The sequence below is a fragment of the Eublepharis macularius genome, chromosome 4, assembly GCF_028583425.1.
Source record: "Eublepharis macularius isolate TG4126 chromosome 4, MPM_Emac_v1.0, whole genome shotgun sequence".
In the NCBI taxonomy this organism is placed as follows: domain Eukaryota; kingdom Metazoa; phylum Chordata; class Lepidosauria; order Squamata; family Eublepharidae; genus Eublepharis; species Eublepharis macularius.
Genome location: NC_072793.1, coordinates 158,981,997 through 159,001,909, shown reverse-complemented (window position 1 = coordinate 159,001,909; position 19,913 = coordinate 158,981,997). Strand labels below are relative to the sequence as shown.

The 19,913-nt window shown below is 43.9% G+C and overlaps 1 long non-coding RNA gene and 1 other non-coding gene across 2 annotated transcripts; both read right to left on the bottom strand.

Moving 5' to 3' along the window:
* Window positions 1-17,768, bottom strand: LOC129328817 (uncharacterized). The gene is made up of 4 exons (XR_008596894.1): window positions 17,542-17,768; window positions 5,030-5,192; window positions 2,489-2,582; window positions 1-1,342 (listed from the first exon to the last, which is right to left on the bottom strand). It is a non-coding gene; the product is annotated as an uncharacterized LOC129328817 (long non-coding RNA).
* On the bottom strand, window positions 1,859-1,995 carry LOC129329502 (small nucleolar RNA SNORA38). The gene has a single exon (XR_008596990.1). It is a non-coding gene; the product is annotated as a small nucleolar RNA SNORA38 (small nucleolar RNA).
* Window positions 17,769-19,913: the final 2,145 nt, after the last annotated feature.

Below are 19,913 nucleotides of genomic sequence, written 5' to 3'. Positions count from 1 at the left end.
CAAGGATCAATAAAGAAAAAGAACATAAATGGGACACATCTGTAAATCCCAAAACTGGGTGGGTTTGTGCTGTTGATGAGACTCACGCCAAGAGACATACTGGAACCCCAAAAGCCTCTAGTGGAAAATGAGACTCGAGAACAGGGGTGGCCAAACTGCCGCTCGGGAGCCACATGTGGCTCTTCTAGACATTGTGCAGCTCCCAGAGGTCTCGGAGTATTGCCATGGCCATACGTTTTAGTTAAGTTTATTTCTCTCCCTTCTTTCCTTGTCTTTCCCTCTGTTCCGTTCCTTCTTTCTTTCCATGTCTTTAATATTTTCAATAAAAATGTTAGGGTTGCCAGGTCTGACTCAGAAAATATCTGGGGACTTTGGGCTGGCTGTGTGTGTGTGTGTGTGTGTGTGTGTGTGTGAAGCCTAGCAAGGATGTCACATCACTTTTGTGATGTCACTTCCAAGTCAAAGGTCATGTGATGGCTCTTCCCAAGCTCGACCCCTTCTGATGTCACTTCCAGCATATTGCACCAAAACTCCACCCCTTCCTGTGATGTCACTTTCAGGACACTTCCACAAACTGACCTCTTCATCTGAAGTCACTTCAATGCATCATATCCTGCGGCTCTCAAACATCTGACGTTTATTCTATGTAGCTCTTACATTAAGCAAGTTTGGCCACCCCTGCTCCAGAGCCTGCTTAAAAGGTCCAAGATCTCAAAGGAGGCCGTCAGTTCCATAGCTTGGAGGCCATTACAGAGAATGCCACCAGAGTGCAGGAGGCAGCGCCCCAATGGTCAAAAGCTGAACAAAGATTCTCGGTGTCTGATCGTAAAGATCAAGGAGGTGGATTTGGGTGGAGATGCTCCTTTGAGTATCTGGGGAGCAGACAGTGAAGGGCTTCAAAGCTACATGTCTGCACCTTATTTAAGTATTTATAGCTTGTCTTTCTCCCCCAAGGGGACACAAAGCTGCTTGCAAACTGCATACAGGGTTTCTGTGCATTCTTGCAAACAAAAGAAAACATGAGCATCTCTGAACAGAAAAGAAACTCTTAAGTCCTAATGAAAAAAGAAACACTGGAATAGTATGGTGATGTGGCAACATGTAGGTGTGTATAGGAAAGTGATCTCACATGTGCCTGTGTGGAAGGGGACCGGTTGTTTACTGTTTACTATTTTCACATTTTACCAAAAAAACCCAAGATATATGGATGGAATCCACCCCACGGTGGGGGCCAACTCCTCTTGTGCACTTCCAGGACTGATGTTTTCTTGGGGCTTTTTTTCTGCCATACTGCATTTTTTAATCACATGGCACCAGTTCCCTGATCAGCTCATGCCAGCTCCTGAGGGCAAACGCAAGAGAAAACTGCCATTAATTTCATAGGAAACAAGGAGGTACATCCCAAATCTTTTGTCCATTATCTAAATTATGTGCAAAGCAGAAGATGGAAGAATGCTGAAGAGGTAGTCTTCTTTGCCATGTTAGATTGCAGGCCATGGATGCTAGCTTTAATGTTCCCTCTTGTAAGGAAAAAGACTCCGTGCCCTTATATTAAAAAGAATCTGGCCCATCAAGGAGAATGAACCTAACCAAGTTTATTCTTTGCAGTGCTAGTTTTCTGCTTACACAAGGGAACACTAAAAAAAATTGCAATCTTCCACCTGCAACGTATTCTACCACCTAATTCTGCTGCATGTATAGGCCCCTTGCCCCCCCTCCAAAGCTACGCACCCACAATATGACTGTTTTAAGCAGCTGTCCCATAGAGGGAAAGGGCCTCATATCTGAATAGCTGTAAGCCAGGCAGCTTCAGCAATTGAAACAGAACTGCTCTGAGACTACAGACCTGCTGTGCAGGAAATGTAGGACTGAAGGCCCAGGAAAAGCACAAAACGGCAGCTAGTCCTGTGCAAAACAACCTCCATCCCCATTCATTTGCCTCCAGTTCTTACGTGCCCACACACAGAGCAGTAAAGGCACGCCTTTGCAGGAGGTTTCAATTGCTACGCTTCTCAGTTATCCATAAACTAAAAACATGTTTCAAATATTTATGCTCCACACTCATAATCAAACTTAATGGCGATGTAATTTTACAAAAACAGAATAAAATCCCATCAGTAGGAAAACTACCAAAACAATAAAAGCCACAGGAGCGCTGCGGATAGCAGTACCAGGAGTCAAGGAGTAACAGAAAAGCATCCAAGCAAACACTGCCCTCTGCTGCCTGTCTCCACCATAGCAAAGATTGAACTGCTTTGATGTCGCGGAATGTTAGCCTACATTCTAACTACCAAGGGTCATTCATAAAATTATGAACGTTGGGGCAGCTGGTGAGAGGGCTGTCTTGCCACGGGGTGGGGGGGGGGGAAATATGGCCATGACAACATCACAGAAGATTTTATGCAGTAACTGCATCTGATCCCCCAACCATAATCCCAAAAAGCTCTAAAGTTTCCAAACCGGAAAGGCCATTTGATCACTGACATACCAGTTCTTGATCCACGCATCGTTTGTCCATTCATTTCAAGCGTTAATGGCTGTTCCCAGTCCCAGAATTCTCTTGTGGTTTAGAGTCTCTACACCTTGAAGAAATAATCGTATTTTTAAAAAATGAACTTGACTTACACTTGGTAAAAGAGTCCTCACTACAGGTTTAAGTTTCTGCATATTAAATATTCTAGATGTGTGTGTGTGTTATGTCATCTCCAACCTATGGCTGCCCTATGAATGAAAGACCTCCAAAATGACATTTTAGATGACATGTCTATTATTAATGAATCATTATAATTTGGCAAAGGCAGGGCCACTGAAGGGTTATCTTGTCAACTCAATTTATATGGCCTCTCCTCCAGTTCAAGCCAGCAGCAACTGTGCATTTCTCAGAGGTGATGCATTTCACCTCCCATGAAGCTCTTATGATGTGCTGTCCTCATTGTGCCATTGACCCAAGAACCAGCCCAGAGTAAGGTATTGATGACTTACTCTGAGTGACTCCCAACACATGCATGTTCGAAACTTCCACAGCGATCCACTCACAAACTGGATCCAGCAAGGCCCAGACTGCACAAATAGCAGATGAATTGGTAACAGACTGCAGGGGCCATAATAGTCAAGGCTGCATATATGAACATTCCTTAGGGAAAAAACCCCCTACACACAGAAATCTAGCATATCAGAGAAAAATCTATGCTAGAAGCACACTGATACTTAGTGTTCTAATTGCAGGAAGTTTCATGAGGGGCATTCAATCCTGATGAATCTCACCTACAGTTTGACACAGTATAGCCCAGAAACCAGGCTTTTCTACTGAACATGCCAACACAGCTCTGAAGTCAAAGTCCTCAGCCTTATTAAGTCTATGAGGTCTTTCAGATTTCTGATGAGGAGCAATGTCAGCTGCCACAAAATGGCTGCCATGGGAGATGTGGCCAATCTTAAAATAGATGCCATGGTAACAAGGGCAATTAGAAACTTGGGAGGTTCCAAGCCGAGCATTCGCCCATTAAGAAGTCAGCTGTTTCTGATGGGATGCCTCCTGAGAACTTCTGAAGCTTCATGCTCCAATGCAGGGGTTTTTTTCTGGGAAAAGAGGTGGTGGAACTCTCAAGTGGCAAGCTGCTTGGCAATTCGGGTATTTAAATGCTTCAGTATGCTCCTTAATGATTTGGGAATCTTTACAGATCACACCGAAGCTCAAAGCAGCACTTTTGTCGCCATTTCCAAACAGAAACAAAAGTGTTGCTTTCAAAAGTCAGCTGCTTTTCAGCTGATGGGAGGGGAGGACCCCCCTCCTGTCAGCTGAAAAAAGCTGCAGGCTTTGAAAGCAGCAACAGTTTTCTTGCGAGACAAGAAAAATGTTGCTGCTTTCAAATGCACCTATTTTTTTCAGCTGAGGGGAGGAGGAGGAGGGGTCCCTCCTCCCCTTTGCTGAAAAAGCTGCCCGCATTTTAAAACATCTTTTTTTCAGCTGATGGGAGGGGAATCCCCCTTCTGTCAGTGGAAAAAAACTTCCGGCTTTGAAAGCAGCAATACTTGGGCTGATCAGGGAGGAAAGGGGTGGGGCCCCCCCGGACATGTGATTACTTTCAAGAGGTTCCGGAATGCTGTTCTGCTGTGTTCCAGCTGAAAAAAAGTCCTGTTCCAATGAGATGGAAGATAGTTAGGACGGGCATGCTGTGTTGGAGAAGAGACGAGTAGGGGGACAGGAAACAGATCTATGGGAACCATAGAACCCATAGTTATCACACTGGAGACTACCGATAGGATACTGCCCATCTATCTTGGCAGGAACAATAAACCATCTTGTATTTGCAAGGAAGTGTAGGACTAAAGACCTTAGCACAGCCTCCACATTGTAGGTGTGCTCTCGTTGCAAGGTCCCACGCCTTTTGATCTACCTCCAGTTCTTACGTGCCTCTACATGAGAGATAAAGACACGCCTTTGTGGGAGGTACCTCCTCTCCATCTGTTTGTTTCTGCTCAACAAGTCGTCAGCTGAAATGACTCCTGTGATGAGGAAAAGTATCAACAAAACCGTATTGGGGTGAAGCAACTACTGTTCACAACTGAAAAAGCTGGGGGAAGACAATCAATGCATTAATTTTTTTTCAAGAATCACACCTTCTTTCCCGTCTGTGGGGAGGGGAAGGATCAGTAGTGGAGGCAGCAACAGTTGCAAGAACGACATTTATTGGAACTCACAAAGGCAACTAGCTGAACAGGTCAGAACTAGGCCTCTACAACTATGGTCACAAGACCTGGGCCTCGCCTTTCTGGAGGGCTTCGGGGAGTTATCCTTAAAGCAACAGTACCAATATGCCACACTTTCCAGCATGAACTGAGCAAAACTTACAATTAAGCTCCATGCCAACCCTTTTTACAAAATCAAAATTAGGATTCCAAGTAACAGTTTCTCTCTCTACCCCTTGAACTCCTCAAACCAGTGTGGACTGCACAGACCCCCTCCCTTAAATATTATGACTCCCTGGATCTCACACCACCATCTTAGGAGAATAAGAATATTATTTACCTTTTCAGAACATACCGCTTCTCAGGCTGAAGTAATTCAGGTATTTTTGGGTCCCATACTGAAGGGCCACACCTCAAAGGAAGAAAGATGATGTCTCAAGGAACTTCAGATATGGAAAGCCAGAAGGTAACGTGCTGTAACCTTTTCAGAGCAGGTGTCCCATCTGAACACAGCAGAGAAAAACAGGAAAACAAGGGATTCTGTATTCAAAATGAGATGGTATTAAGACTGTAAGTCCTCAAAGCAGGGCCCTGCTTTTTGCTTACATCACTCTGTAACATGCCATATATGTACAATTAACAATTCACAGTCAGGACCCAAAACATCACCACCCTTTCAAATTCTGTACCCAAGGAACTCAAATTCTATGTTTTAAAAATTATATATGAAAAGATACAGTTTGGCTTCTTTTGTTTGGACATATGCATACGTTATTCAGAATCTCTAATCAGTTTTGCAAAAGAAATTTGTTCTGGCTAAGGGTGCCACAGCAGAAGGAGCTCTTAATTTAGGACAGTTGGATGCATGGAGGGGAAAATATGGGTGCAAGTCAAAGCACGGTGGGCCCAGACAGGTGCTATTTGGAATTTTTGAAATATAATGTTACAAATGCAAGAATGAAGCACTTGTTTTTTTAAAAATATTAATGCAACTGGAGTGATGGAAACTAAAGTGGAATGTGGAAACAGGTTATGAATTAGGACCAGGGAGATGTAAGAAGCTGTGATTGCCACAGAATTATAGAGAAGATACCGGCAGGCGGGGGAGACAGCAAGACGAGGAATATTATAAGGGACTGGATGAGTGCCAGTTCAGATACTGCAACAGTGGTTGTGTTGGGGTTAGTGTATACTGAGGTCACTATCACACAGGTAACTCCAGCCGTAGGTTTCCCCATCTCTCTGACCCCCCAACCCATGGCCAGCTCATGGGAAGCACAGACCAGTTTGGGTTAAGGGGGATTTAAGCCAGACACCCCCATCCTACTCCGACTGGTGACAGATTCAGCCAAGACACTGTTGCAAGAAAGTCATGGGTATGATACTGTAATTCCCAAAGCATTATGTGCAAGAAAGAAAACCATGCTAACACAATTCAGTGAAATCAAAAAGAGTCCAGTAGCACCTTTAAGACTAACCAATTTTATTTTAGCATAAGCTTTCGAGAATCAAGTTCTCTTCGTCAGATGCCTGATACAGAGACTGGTCAAACACAGAAGAGCAGGAGAGAGAAGAGAGGCGGCAATTAGGGGGGGAGGGGGAGGGAGCAATCAAAACATTCCTTTGCTAGTATATGTAAACATCTCCTTTTGGTGTGTGTATCAGTTGGCTTCAAAGGAGTTTGCCCTGTTAGTTTGTAGAAGCCAAACAGCTAGACCATCCAATTCCAATGCAGTATGGGCCTTCGATAATCACAGCTCTCCCTGCCAGATGCATCTGACAAAGAGATCTGTGGTTCCCGAAAGCCCACGCCAGGTACCACTCTTTTTGATTTTGCTACCACAGACTAACACGGCTAACTTCTCTGCATCTACAATTCAGTGAAGAAGAGTGCTCACTCATGACAGTCACAAACCCCATACCCACATAGGTGTAAAAAATGCATATGGCTTGGGGGAAAGCTTGAATGCCATTTCGGCCACTGAACATAGAAACTTTATAAAAGGTGGTTCTCCAGGTAGGGTTAGCCTGACTGCAGCCTTATGTGACCTACTTTTTCTTTATTAGCACCCTTTCGGCCACCAATGTGTTTTAAAGACACAAAGAAGGAGTACACACTGGATCTCTTACCCAAATTCCTGCGCACACAGTTTTCCATTAAGAATTTGAGACATGCCATGTAGGATAAGATCAAGGTCCACAACGAACAGCAGGTATTTAGCAGCCCACCAGAAACTGGACACCAGTGTACTTAAAAACCACAGTCTACTTTTAACCAGCCCTATTTTAGGCCACAGCTGACTGTTTTTAAGTATTGGGAGCCAGTGTGTGCCAGTAAACATTTTTTAATGAGCCTGTAACTTTGAGGGTTAAATTTGTACAGATTATTGGAGAAGCAAACCATCCCTTCAAAAAGATTCCCAAGCAGCTACGATCTCCTCCCTTTCCACCTAACATAACTAGTTTTGATAGGATGAAGGATGGAGTTACGGCAGGTCTAGCCTGCCATGTTATTTTGAAGTTCTATTTACTTTTTACATGTGTGGAGTTCTTGGTAATCGTCCTTTAAAATGTTAGGTTACCAGAAAGCAATACAACAATTTACAAAATTCTATTTTAGCAGGGCTTTTTTTGGTTTGAAAAAACAGATTCTTGATTTGTGCTTGTTAGATTGTACTAGCCCGAATAAAGGCAGGTCGGCAGTGTTTAATTTAGTTTATTGGATTTATACTCCACCCTCCCCACAACAGCAGGCTCAGGGCAGATCACAATACAACTTAAAACACATTACATGCTTCAACTATCGTTAAAATTATAAAATACTATATACTATCATTAAAATTACATCTATATAAAATTACATCTATATGTTGGTCTCATATCTGAGGGGAATACACTTTTGTCAACTAGAAATCCTCTCCTGGATTTAGAAGGAGAAGGTGAGAGCACTAGGAGATCTTCCCACCCAATCCCAGTACACCGTGGTTGCCCACCATGATCCCCACATCAGTATCAGAAACACACCAGCACTCTCCATCACCATTTCAGCTTGAGCAAAGCCTTACAGCTTCCTAGCTGCACAAACACTGCGGTAACTCTGAGTCTTCCCAAACACTGTGTCCTAGATGTTCTTCCCCTAAACGTATAAAATTGTCTCATACCAAATCAGACCGCTGGTCCGTGTACTCCATCACTGGCACAGCTGTCTAATGTCTCAGGCAGAGGACCACTCCAGTCCTCCATCCAGAGTCATTTCAACTGGAGATGGAACCTGGGACATTGTGCATAAAATGGAGGTTTCTTCCATTTTAGAAAAAAGGATACCCTGCTTTTCCACAGAGATGAATGCCCAAAGCAGTTTACAAGTAGAAAACATCAATAATACAACAGTTTTAAGCCAATCCAATGAGCAAAATCAGCAGTAAGTAATCCAAATTTTAAACTCTAGTTTAAAATACTAGTCATTTTCAAAATTCTTCCAGAATAAATTAGTCTTCAAGTTTCTCTAGAGGACTTTGTCCTGTGGCTGTCATATTCTCACACTTTATTTGCTATTCTGGCATTTCTGGCACAATATATTCAGTTCTATTCTCAACAGACACCATGTTGGCAGGAGGCTCGCCTTGATACTGTGTTTAGCCAAAAGGGCAACTACTATTTTTTCCAGGTGTGCCATCAAGACAAAGAGGGAATTGTTTTACATTTGTGTACAAGGTACATGTAAAGTAATAAAATCATTTGGGCAGGTGGGTCATCTTTCATTCAGGGTAAGATTCCTTTTAGGCAAATGCAATATTTCTTCTGGATGGCGTTAGATACTTGATTTCAGTTACAGTTTGTATTCCAACTGAGATAACAGTTCCAGGTGGAAAAGTTTCAGCTGCGCTTGGTTCTACCAACAGATTTTAGTCATCTGGACTGTATCAACCAGCTCCTCAGCCATCTCTTGCCACTTTCCACGAAGCCATCGAAATAACCTGTGGCTGATACTGTTACTCTTGAGAGCATTTTCTGATCGTTCTTCCCCAAGGAAACAGGCTTCCTTCGACTGGAGGTTGCATCAGTCCACAAGTCTTTGATAGACATTCTCTGTGAGCCAATTCACCTCCAAACTTGTCAAAATGCCAGGACAAGTGTTATTTGCCCTCTGCCCAAATATGCCTTTATTCCACGTGTCCCATCCTCTTCTTGCTGTCTCCATGTTTTCATGAGGTAAACCTCTGAATATCAGTGCAGAGCCCCACTGCAACCCAAGCTCTGCTCACAAGAGTCACAACCTGAGTTCGATCCCGGTGGAAGCCGGGTTCAGGTAGCTGGCTCAAGGTTGACTCAGCCTTCCATCCTTCCGAGGTCGGTAAAATGAGTACCCAAGTTCCTGGGGCTAAAGTGTAGATGACTGGGGAAGGCAATGGCAAACCACCTCGTAAAAAGTCTACCAAGAAAACGTTGTGATGCGATGTCCCTCCATGGGTCAGTAATGACGCGGTGCTTGCACTTTTACCTTTATCAGTGCCAAGAGGTAACATAATGAGAAGACCTTGGCCCCTCTGCCTTCTTTGTTGTCCTTCCAGGGCAACTGGTTTGCCACTGTGTGAAACAGGATGCTGGAATAGATGGACGAATGGTTTGATTCAGAAGGGCTCTTCTTGGGTTGAATCTGGCAGTAGTTTCCCTTAGAGTTTCCTTTCCCCCACAAAGAGCAATCTGAGGAGCTCTTTGGGACTGTACTGTGACTGAAGAGATGAGAAACTCCCATTCTACTGACAGAAATCCCCTTCCCCATTGAATAACACTTATGTGTCGTACTGAATTGTGTTGTCTATAGCATCTTAACTGCTTTTAATTATGTTTCCTTGGGGTTTCGATTTTATTTCCTTACCTCACAAATCTTGCGTCAGGAATGCAGGATCTGAATGCCATAAATGAAATAAATTCATGTTCTGTACTCTGAAAGCAGGGCCCCTCTTCTATATCAGGCCACAAGTCACCAATTCCACACATACTTGTTTTACTCGACCACAAGTGTTAACCACTTAAACTTTCCATCTACTGCTCTGGTCTGCTTCCCTCCCATTAGCACTCATAAAAGGAACAGAGCTAGACAGAGGCTAATGCTGAAGCCACCGGTAGGTCACCCTTTGCGGGTGGGAGAAGCTTCAACATCAGCCTCTTGCACCCCAACGCACTGACTTCCAATCTGCTGCTGAAAAGCACTCAATATTTTATCGGAGCGTGGTAATGACTTGGCAGGCTGCACTGGAGACCCCAGCCCACAGGGCTGCTCGCAGCCGGGAAAAGAAAACAATGGCTTTTGTAACATATTAAATTGGCTGGGGAGAAAACACAAGACTGTGGCCACTCATGCCCTTATAAACAGAATGCTGGCACTTAAGAATCTGAACATTTTCCTCCCCACACAGGAAGGCCACAACTTAAAATTCAAAAGCAACTCCTAAAAAGGAGCCAGGTAGGCTCCAAGGAATTTTAAATCTCTTCCCAGCCTAGACAGAAGTACCACAGAGGCATTTGCCAAGCAGTTCACACAATAAAGTGGCATTTGGAGCGTTAGTGAGGCAAAGTGCTTAGAATGTTCTGTGTGTGTGTTATGTGTTGTCAAGTTGCCTCTGACCTATGGCAACCCTATGAAAGACCTCCCAAACATCCTATCATTAACAGACATGGCGTCTTTTATTGAGTCAAGCCATCTCGTTTTAGGGTTTCCTCTTTTCCTGCTGCCTTCCACTTTTCCTAGCATTATTGACCTTTCCAGATAATCTTATCTATCCTAGTATGACATTCTAGAATGTCATACTAGGATAGATGCAGAGGAGTTAGCCGTGTTAGTCTGTAGGCTACGCATCTGATGAAGAGAACTGTGATTCTCAAAAGCTTATGCTACAATAAAGTTGGTTAGTCTTAAAGGTGCTACTGGACTCTTTTTGATTATACTAGGATAGAAAGCTTGAGTTCAAACCCTGACTCACTATGGAATCTCACTGGGCAATCTGTGGCCATTCTCTCAGACTGTTACCTCACAGGGTTGTTATGAGGATAAAATGGAAGAAGAGAGAACCTGAGCTTGTCTAGAAAAAGAGAGCACTAGATAGAGTGAGACCAGACATGGAAGACAAGGCGTCACAACAGGCATCCGGCAGAGACCCTTCCCCATTTGCCCTCATTTCCTAACGCAAGGGTGGGGGCATCTAGAGAGACTAATCTCTCTTGGTTCCAAAGCGTTGGAACTCCCTTCCCCCATCCATATACCCCATAGCCTTTGAAACTCAGGGAGCCAGGCAAAACCATTTCTTTTAACCTGCCCTTTTTATGAATGTGGGTTTAAACCACCTTGCGTTCAAGACATGAATATTTTTACATCTTCTTATTGCCCTGTGGGTTGCTGAACTATTTTGATTGTTCGCTGTTGGTTTTACATGTAGATATAGCTTAGGTGAGGTCAGTTCTCAGAAGCTAAGCAGGGTCGGCCTTGGTTAGTGATTGGATGGGAGCTCTCCAACAAAGACCAGGGATGCAGGGGCAGGCAATGGCAAACCACCTCTGTTAGTCTCTTGCCATGAAAACCTCACTAGGGGTTGCCATAAGCCAGCTATGACTTGAGGGCACTCTCCACACCCTGTCTTAATTACTTAATAACATTTCTGCTACTGTGGATTTCATGACTGTATTTTTAAGTTTTATTGGGTTTGTGGGGGGGGGGGTTGTAAACATTTTATCTATAAGTAAGATTTCTGAACCACTTCAGAAAAAAACACCTCAAGAATGGTGGGTGTCAGTGTTTTCAAGAAATGAAGAAAGGGCAGCCAGCTTGGTGTAGTAGTTAAGAGCGCGGGACTCTAATCTGGAGAACTGGGATTGATTCTCCACACCTCTGCTCGAAGCCAGCTGGGAGACCTTGGGTCAGTCACAGCTTCTAGAAGCTCTCTCAGCCCTACCCACCTCACAAGGTGTTTGTTGTTGTGGGATAATAATGACATACTTTGTAAACTGCTCTTAGTGGGCATTAAGTTGTCCTGAAGGGTGGTATATAAATCGAATGTTGTTGTTTTTATTTAAAAAGTTGTATAGCTATCATACAAACATCATGAACAAAGGATAGAACACAACATCAGTAAAACAACATAATAAAATTTGAATACAAACTCTGAATGGTTATAACGTAACAACAACAACAACCAGTACCTTTACATATTCTTTCATATTATATTATGAAGCTTAATCACATTTTGGGAAATCTTAATTTTCGGTTGTAAATTATTTTTTCCATATATTCCAGAAAGGGAAACCCTTTCTCGAATGTTGTTACTGCTGTTAGTCTTGGCTGTCTTACAATATATACCCAAATGGGAGCCTTGGAGCATTCCAGGTTGCAGCTGTAGTTCGTGCAAGACAACAAAGAGGCCCCGATAGGCCCAGCTAGATTTCACATGAACCGATTATTCTAACCCACGAGTGGGAACAGTGAGATTCTACAACAAAGTAGCCAATATGAGAAGGATTTCCTGAAGGTAGACGGTTTGGACCCATTATAAAACTATGAACAAAGGCATGCTGAAGTGGGGTCTACTTTAATCCCCAATTAAAATAACCATGTAGGAGGCGATGCGAAAGACTTGAGACCCTGGAAAGCCACTGCCAGTGAAAGTAGGCAATGCTGACACTGAAAGACCAATGTTCTGACTTAGTAGTCCTATTCACAAGTTACGGTGAACACACATACAAGCCACGTACAGCGCGTTCTTGTTTTTTCTCTATACGTTTGTAGGGCAATTCTCATATTATGTGTAATGCAGATACAGCTGAATATGCGATTGAACCCGCATACTTATCCAGATATTGTCCTCAGTTTCATTTGCAAAGTGAACACAAATTGGCTCTTTCTTACAAACATAAATCCAGGATATACATGCATTCATAGTATCTCGTGAATAGGCCTACTGTACAGTGGATACTGTACGGCAGCTTTGTGTTCAAGCGTCTGAGAGAACTGAAGATGCTGCATAAAAATAAAAGGCACCAGAATATTAAAAACCCACAGATATATGGGGACTGCAAGGTGCAAGCCCTCCAGAGGAACCTGAAGACTCTTTTATTCTAGAAGGCTTTTGAAAATGTTTAATAGGCTTTCAAATTTGTTGTTCTAAATTGGGACTTCATATTGTTGGTTTTGCTGTTTAAATTCTGATTGATTTAAAATGGTTGCTCCATTGGTGCTTTCTACTAGTGAACCACTTTGGGCATTCATCTGAGTGGAAAAGTGGCATATAAGTTTTCTAAAATGGATTTTTTTAAAAAAAATCCCTCACAGAGACACAGTACAGGCATCTGCTGCTTAGATACACAGAAGCTCACTAAATTGCAACTTAGCCCAAGTGAGCCTGATCTCGTCAGATCTCAGAAACTAAGCAGGGTCAGCTTTGGTTAGTAATTGGATGGAAGACCTCCAACAAAGACCAGGGTTGCAGAGCCAGGCAATGGCAAACCACCTCTGTTAGTCTCTTGCCATGAAAACCTGGCCAGAGGTCACCTTAATTCAGCTACGATTTGAGGGTACTTTCCAATGCACTCCAAGAGATCTGTACTGAAGCAGAAGAAAAAACAGACAGACAGCTTATCTTTCTCATATACTACTGATCCTTCCTTCCCACCTGCCTCCCACTTCAGAGCAGCACACCACAGCCTTGTTCAGTGCAGCAGACACTGGAACCAAGGAAGGAAAGGATGGCAGAAACTGCAATGAAGCCATCTCCTACTGCACTGGTAAAAGTATATCGCAACCTGATAACCCGAGATGGGTACAGCTTGCCTGCAAGATGAGCCACAAGCTTATGCACCAGGGAAAACAACTTCTGTATTCTGAAGCATCATTGTTCTCCCAGCAACTGTGTTGGGACCAGCACAGCAACGTACTCTGCTGCACAACAGACGTTCCACTGGCTGCCTAGCCTTTGTAATAAAGCCAGTGTTTTCTAGCAGCAGTGGTACGGGTTTTCTGGGAAAATTTAAATAATATTAGCCAAGGGAAGGCAACTACACCACATACGAGGGTGAATGATGGATCTATGTACAAGTGCTGGGGTTTGTCCACGACTCCTATCCCACAGTTATTTATTTACTTCATTTATACCCTGCTTTTCTCCCCAGTGGGGACCCAAAGCAGCTTGCATCATTATCCTCTACATTTTATCCTCACAACAACCCTGTGAGGTAGAACAGAGTGGGAGTGTGTGATGGACCTACGGTCAACCAGTGAGCTTCCATGACAACACAGGAATTTAAATCCAGGTCTCCCAGATTCCACTCTGACTCTAACCACTACACTTGCTCTCATTTAGTCCATTTAACATGAATGACTGATATAACAACTGCTCTGAGAACTATAGACTGGCCATATTTATCTGTGTGATAATATAGCACTTTAAGGGCTCAACTCTTAATTTTTTTTTATTTACTTCTATTTCTAAACAAATAAAGGGGTCAGCTCTTACGATCATACATGACAGCAAGGCTGGAAGATTTTATCTATTTAATAATAATATTTTATTTAAAACTTTTCTATGCCACCTTTCCACCCAAATAAAGTCCTCAAGGTGGCAAATATCAAGCATAAAAAAGTTCAACATTAATTTTTTTTAAAATAATGTATATGAACAATAATTCAACTAAAACATATACACAGGCATGACACCAAAAAAAAACCAGACAGGAGAAGACTAATAACTGATTGGAATATGCCAAAGAGAACAAAAAAGTCTTTTGCTGGTGGCAGAAGACAAGAACAGAGGGAGAATGATGGATCTCCCTGGGAATAGAATTCCAACAGTTTGGTACTACGACTGAGAAGGTCCTACATCTCTCAAGAATGCCTGCATCTCTCGATCGGTTTCATAGCACTAACTAACAGACTTTCCTGACTTCTGAAAATAATTTTCCATTCAAAGGAAAGTATGAATGAACCGGGAGGGCATCAGAGTGTGGCGTCATAAAACCACACACTTTTAATTCACAAAATAGAAAAAGCCTATTGGGTCTGGCTGCAGAAAATTCAGTTCAACTTTATATGCTGAGTTGGGCTGCACATGATGCGTGCCATGGGGATCAACACCCTCCCTGAGAGGTGATCCGTCCCTGGCTGTTTCGTTAGAAGGTAGATCACGACCCAGTGTTAGACCACTCTCCCGTTTCTGGTGGAACACTTGGTCCGATTCTGGCAAAGAACTTTGGACTGGGTGGGCCTGATCCAAGGAAGCACATGTGGCTAAGCATATGCAGCATCATTTCACTCAGTTTAGGGATGCCATGATTAAGAAACACTGAGCATAAAGCACCTTTGACTTTAAATACCTTCACACGAAACAGCGGACCACTAGGATTCTAGTTTGCAAGAGTCTACACATGACTGAAATCAGATTACATCTCACACAGCAACCAAGGCAGTTATGTATTGAATTACTGTCATCACCCCAGGGATGGTGTGCTCTCCAGTAGCTTCACCAGTAGAACAAGCTGCCTCCTCATGCGCGCACACCCTGGAAGAGCGAACAGAGCACAGTTCTTCTTTCATATTCCTTTGAGCTCCATCACTGCCCACAATGATAAAACGAATGCCCCAAAAGTCATACTCTGAATGCATCTCTCCCAGCACAAAATGGGAAACAATCTCCCATTCATAACAACAATAATAACTGCACTTATATACCACTCTTCTAATCAGATTAGTGCCCATTCAGAGGATTGTCTCCACAATACAGCTGGGGCTGGGAGGAGTGACTTACCCAAGGCCACCTGCTGAGCTCAGGGAAGTAGTAGGAGTCGAACCAGCAGAGTGCTGATTCTCAGCCCAATCACTTAACCACTATGCTACAGCAGCCATTTCTGGAGGAAGCAGACATATCAGGCAACTCTGGGTGGGGTTCCTCAAGATATGCCCAGCAATGCTAGCCCAGCCCCATATCACCAACAGCCCTGAATAGAGAAGTTCTCTACTAGACAATGGAGCTCACCACTCCTCTCAGGGCTAAGGGAGATTGCCAGGTGGTAAGGAACTCACCATGGGAGCGCCTGTCCTCCTGATGAATAGATTGCCTAGCCTAGGTCTAAACTATAATATTCCCTGAAAAGGTGACCACCTTCAAATTTTCCCATTAAAAGATCAGTTGGATTGGAGGTCATATGAAAAACCTTGACTTGCAATCCTGGAGAGCTGGCTGCCAGTCAAACCGTACAATACTTAACTCGATAAAGCAATAGTCTGACTTGGTATAAGGCGGCTTCGCATATCTTTTTTGCTCAACTGGCTTTTCTCTAAGTGAGATCACCCTCCACACTTTTATTGCAAGGGGGGGGAAATCATTGCCGGCCTTTTTCTGCTCCTTCCCATCTTTAAAATGCCCATTTTTGAAAGAGATCCTGTCTTCAATCCCTGTCTCTCGCAGAGAATTTGCCCTTTTTTCACTGCTGTGGATCCTTTTCACAAAGCTGTCCTCTATGACCCCGAGATCTCTTCCCCAGACATTCATTCCCAGTTCAGATGCCCATCAATGTCTTCCTCGGCTTCTTTAGCCCCAAGTTATGTTACTTTACACTGAACTCCATTTAGAATTATGTTGCCTGCTCATCCAACTTGGGAGAGATCTTTTATAAAGCTCTTCACAATCCCTTTTGGTTCTTCCTACTCTAAATCATTTGGTGCCATCTGCAAACCTGGCTCCTCCATTTGCTCTTCCCATCCCAATTCAAGATGATTTATGAACAAGTTAATGAGCATTTAGACCCAAAAGAGATCCCTGGCAGACCCCACTGCTTACTCCCTTATACTGCAAGAACAACACTAACCAAGTTGGCCAAGAAGAAATTCCGCAGCTCACACCAACATACCAGCATCATTAAAACGAAGAGCTGCAGCTGTCCTATAATGCAGATACACAAATGACTGGCTGAACCATGAGGACAAAGAAGCCTCTCTGTGATAACTGATAAAGGGACAAAAAGGAGAATCTGCAGGCAGAAAGGGAGGGGGAAAGCCACTCCTTCCACATTCAGACACGTCTCTAGTAGGGTGGGGAAAATATTGCACATTCATAGGAGACAGGATCAAATTCTGCACATGCCCGAAGATGAGCCGTCTAGGCAGATTGCCAACACACATGCAAGCCTGCTAACTGACCTGGAGGAAATCTCCTGTCCTGTGCATTTAAGAGAGACTTGATGCATGGAAATGGGCAGGGAAGGTTTTTCCCGGCTCAGAGGGCAAGATCCAGGTCCGACAGCCCCTTAAAGAGTAATTAGATGTCCAAAGCCCATACCTTGGAAATCTAGTTTGTCTTTAAGGAGCTACTGTAACCAGATCTTGCTCTTTGACTGCAGACCAACAAAGAGAAACTATCTTCATGGCTCAAAGATGAATAACTTGGTAAATAACATCCCCTTCAGGGAACAGGATATCTTTCTCCAGGCTTGTTGGCAACATTAAATGTAGGTCATCCACACACCTGTATAGTAATGCCTATAATTCCCCACAGGAATACCAACCAACTTTTTTAAAAAAGTGTACCACTTTTAAAGAGATTCACTTTGAAGCTTTCCCCTTTTGACAGTGGGAAACATATTTCTCCCTTTGCACCGTTCGGTTTCCCCCCACCCCCCACCCCCAAAATGAAAGCTAATATTCCTGCTGAGAACTGGAGACATCATTGTACGCAGGTATGCCGCAGACGTGCCCAGACTCTCGCCTGCCAAAGTGTGCGCGCCCTCCTGTTAACAGAGAACCTGCATCGGTTACACCTTTCGCGCAGCTGCCTCGCACAGACAACGCGCAAACCCCGGCAGCGCTCCTACCTTCCCCATCCAAGCGGCTGAACACGCGGCTGCCAGAAAACGCCGCTGCCTGCTAAAGGTCGCGCCCAGTCCTCTCTCACAGGCGGAGCTCGCACTGGCGGGGCCCGGGAAGTTTCGCCTTTTTGCAAAGTCGAGCCGCTTTCCCACCTGCCCATCGTGTCGCCTTCCAGATCTCATCCAGGACGCCGATGCGAACAGATACGCAAAACGCATGCAGTACGAACCAACTACCCTTCACTCTACACTGCAGTGCCTGCCGGGAACCTGCAAAAAATGCTAAATTGCCTTTCCTCTCTTTTCATTGGCTTGCCAGGAGAGCCTTCCTATTGGTCAGACTGAGATCGGAGGGGGGAGCTTCCCTAGCCACGCTTTCCTGCTGCTGGCTGCAAGGCGGGGTGGGAAAACGTTGCAGAAGTCTGAGGAATGGGCGGCACAGAGTTCTTCGGCGGGCGGGGATGGCGCCGTTCACGAGTTCATTGCCGCGTTGAATGGGGCTTTGCTTCTAAGTGTTTAGTAAACGTTCATGAGGATTTGGTTCTAAGTAAGACAAACTGACGAAAGTGTCATTCTTTAAGGGGAGGGACATGGTTTTATTTTTTTAAAATATATTTAGTTTCGTTATTTATAGTCCGCCTTTCTCACCGAGACTGCAGGTGGATTGCACAGCAGTATACAGTACTAAAGTTCAAAATCCCCATGCCTTTTCTGAGGGCCAAGCTACTTGAACAGCAAGTGGATCGAGTGGAGGGCAAGTGAACAGGGAGGAATACACTTGCCATTGAAGTGATGCGTCACTTTGAGATTACTTCCTTACAGTACAACCTTCCTATCTTGAGTAGCTTGTCAGCTGCAGCCTCCCCCCCCCCCCAATAACTTTTCATCAGTTGTAGACTGAATGACAGTTTGGAGTATTAGTTAAGAGCAGCAGGACTCTAATCTGGAGAGCCAGGTTTGATGCCCCACTCCTCTCCTTGAAGCCAGCTGAGTGACATTGGGTCAGTCACAGCTCTCCCAAGCTCTCTCTCGGCCCATCAGATTGTCTATTGTGGAGAGAGGAAAAGGAGATGTTTGTAAGGCGCTCCCAGACTCCTTCCTTCGGGTTGTGAAGGGTGGGGTATAAACCCAACTCTTCTTTCACTGCTCCTCAGGACAATTTTCCTTAGCTGGACTTCTCTTGCTGTGGCCCTTTTATCTGAAAGGAAGTCTTGGTATGTATTGAAAGGTAAAGGTATTAAAAGGCCTAGCTTGCCCATCTTCCTTTGCATCTGGTCTTTGTATTACATTGATTTAGAAAGGAAGTCAATTGAGTCTGTCTGTGGGATGTTTTCCTGATGTGACCTCTCTATGCTTGCTAACATGCCTGTTCTCAAAACGGTTGCCTCTAATTTCAGTGACGAAGCCCAGTGCCCGGACTGTCTGAAGTGGTTAAAATTGTGTATGTCCTTTTAAATGTCTTCATATTTTGTTTCCCCTCATGGAATTTACAAAAATACCTCAGCCAACCAGTGGGAGAAACGTATACACAGACTTTGTATGTAATTGGCTGCAACATATGGCATCATTTTAGCAGCTGGTATTCCAGCCCTGTACACTTGCAAGGTTGCAGCTTTCCCCTGAGGCCTGTTATTCTTTCATTTCTTCCTCTTCATCCCTCATTTCCTTTGTTCCATATCTGGGCAGCATCAGCGGCACCAACTGCATTGTGGTAACATTCCTTACAGGGGAATATACTTTTAAACTCTGGAGCCTCTTGGCAGAGAAGATATCAAACCTGCTAAACCCTTAAATCTTCCTCTGCAAGGAATGGTCTTTTGTCCTCACAGCTGTGACTCTAAGATCTCTCCTTGCCATGTCCCCACCCAACTGGTGCCCCAGTGTGCAAAGTATTATAAAATCCACAAAGAAAAATGCATGCTTTCTGGGGTTTCTTAAAAAGGCTTTTCAGGCCAGGTTGTGATTTATAAAATTAGCTGTAGAAACCTGTCGTCCTTGAAAGAGATTCTTGGCGTAGACAGGCCACCCAGTCCTGCATCTCAGCAATGTGATTTTTTTACCATGTGCTATAATTTGAAAACCAAACAACGGTTGCCATGCAAGAAGCCAAACTGTCAAAATTTAAAATAAATGGGGAGGAAAAAGACAAATCGGGATGGTCGTACAGGAAAATGGAAATTACTCATGTGAGGAATACCCTAATTTGAAATGATCGGCCAGTAGGTGTCAGTCTAGATCCTTTTTTATTTTAAGCCTCTCTACAAATTCATTTTCAGTTTCTTTTGAAACGTTGGCTGCTTTGCTGTATGTTACGACATCTACACCATCCATCTTTTTCGTTTTCCCTCTGATCAGAACTATAATTTTCATCCAGATTC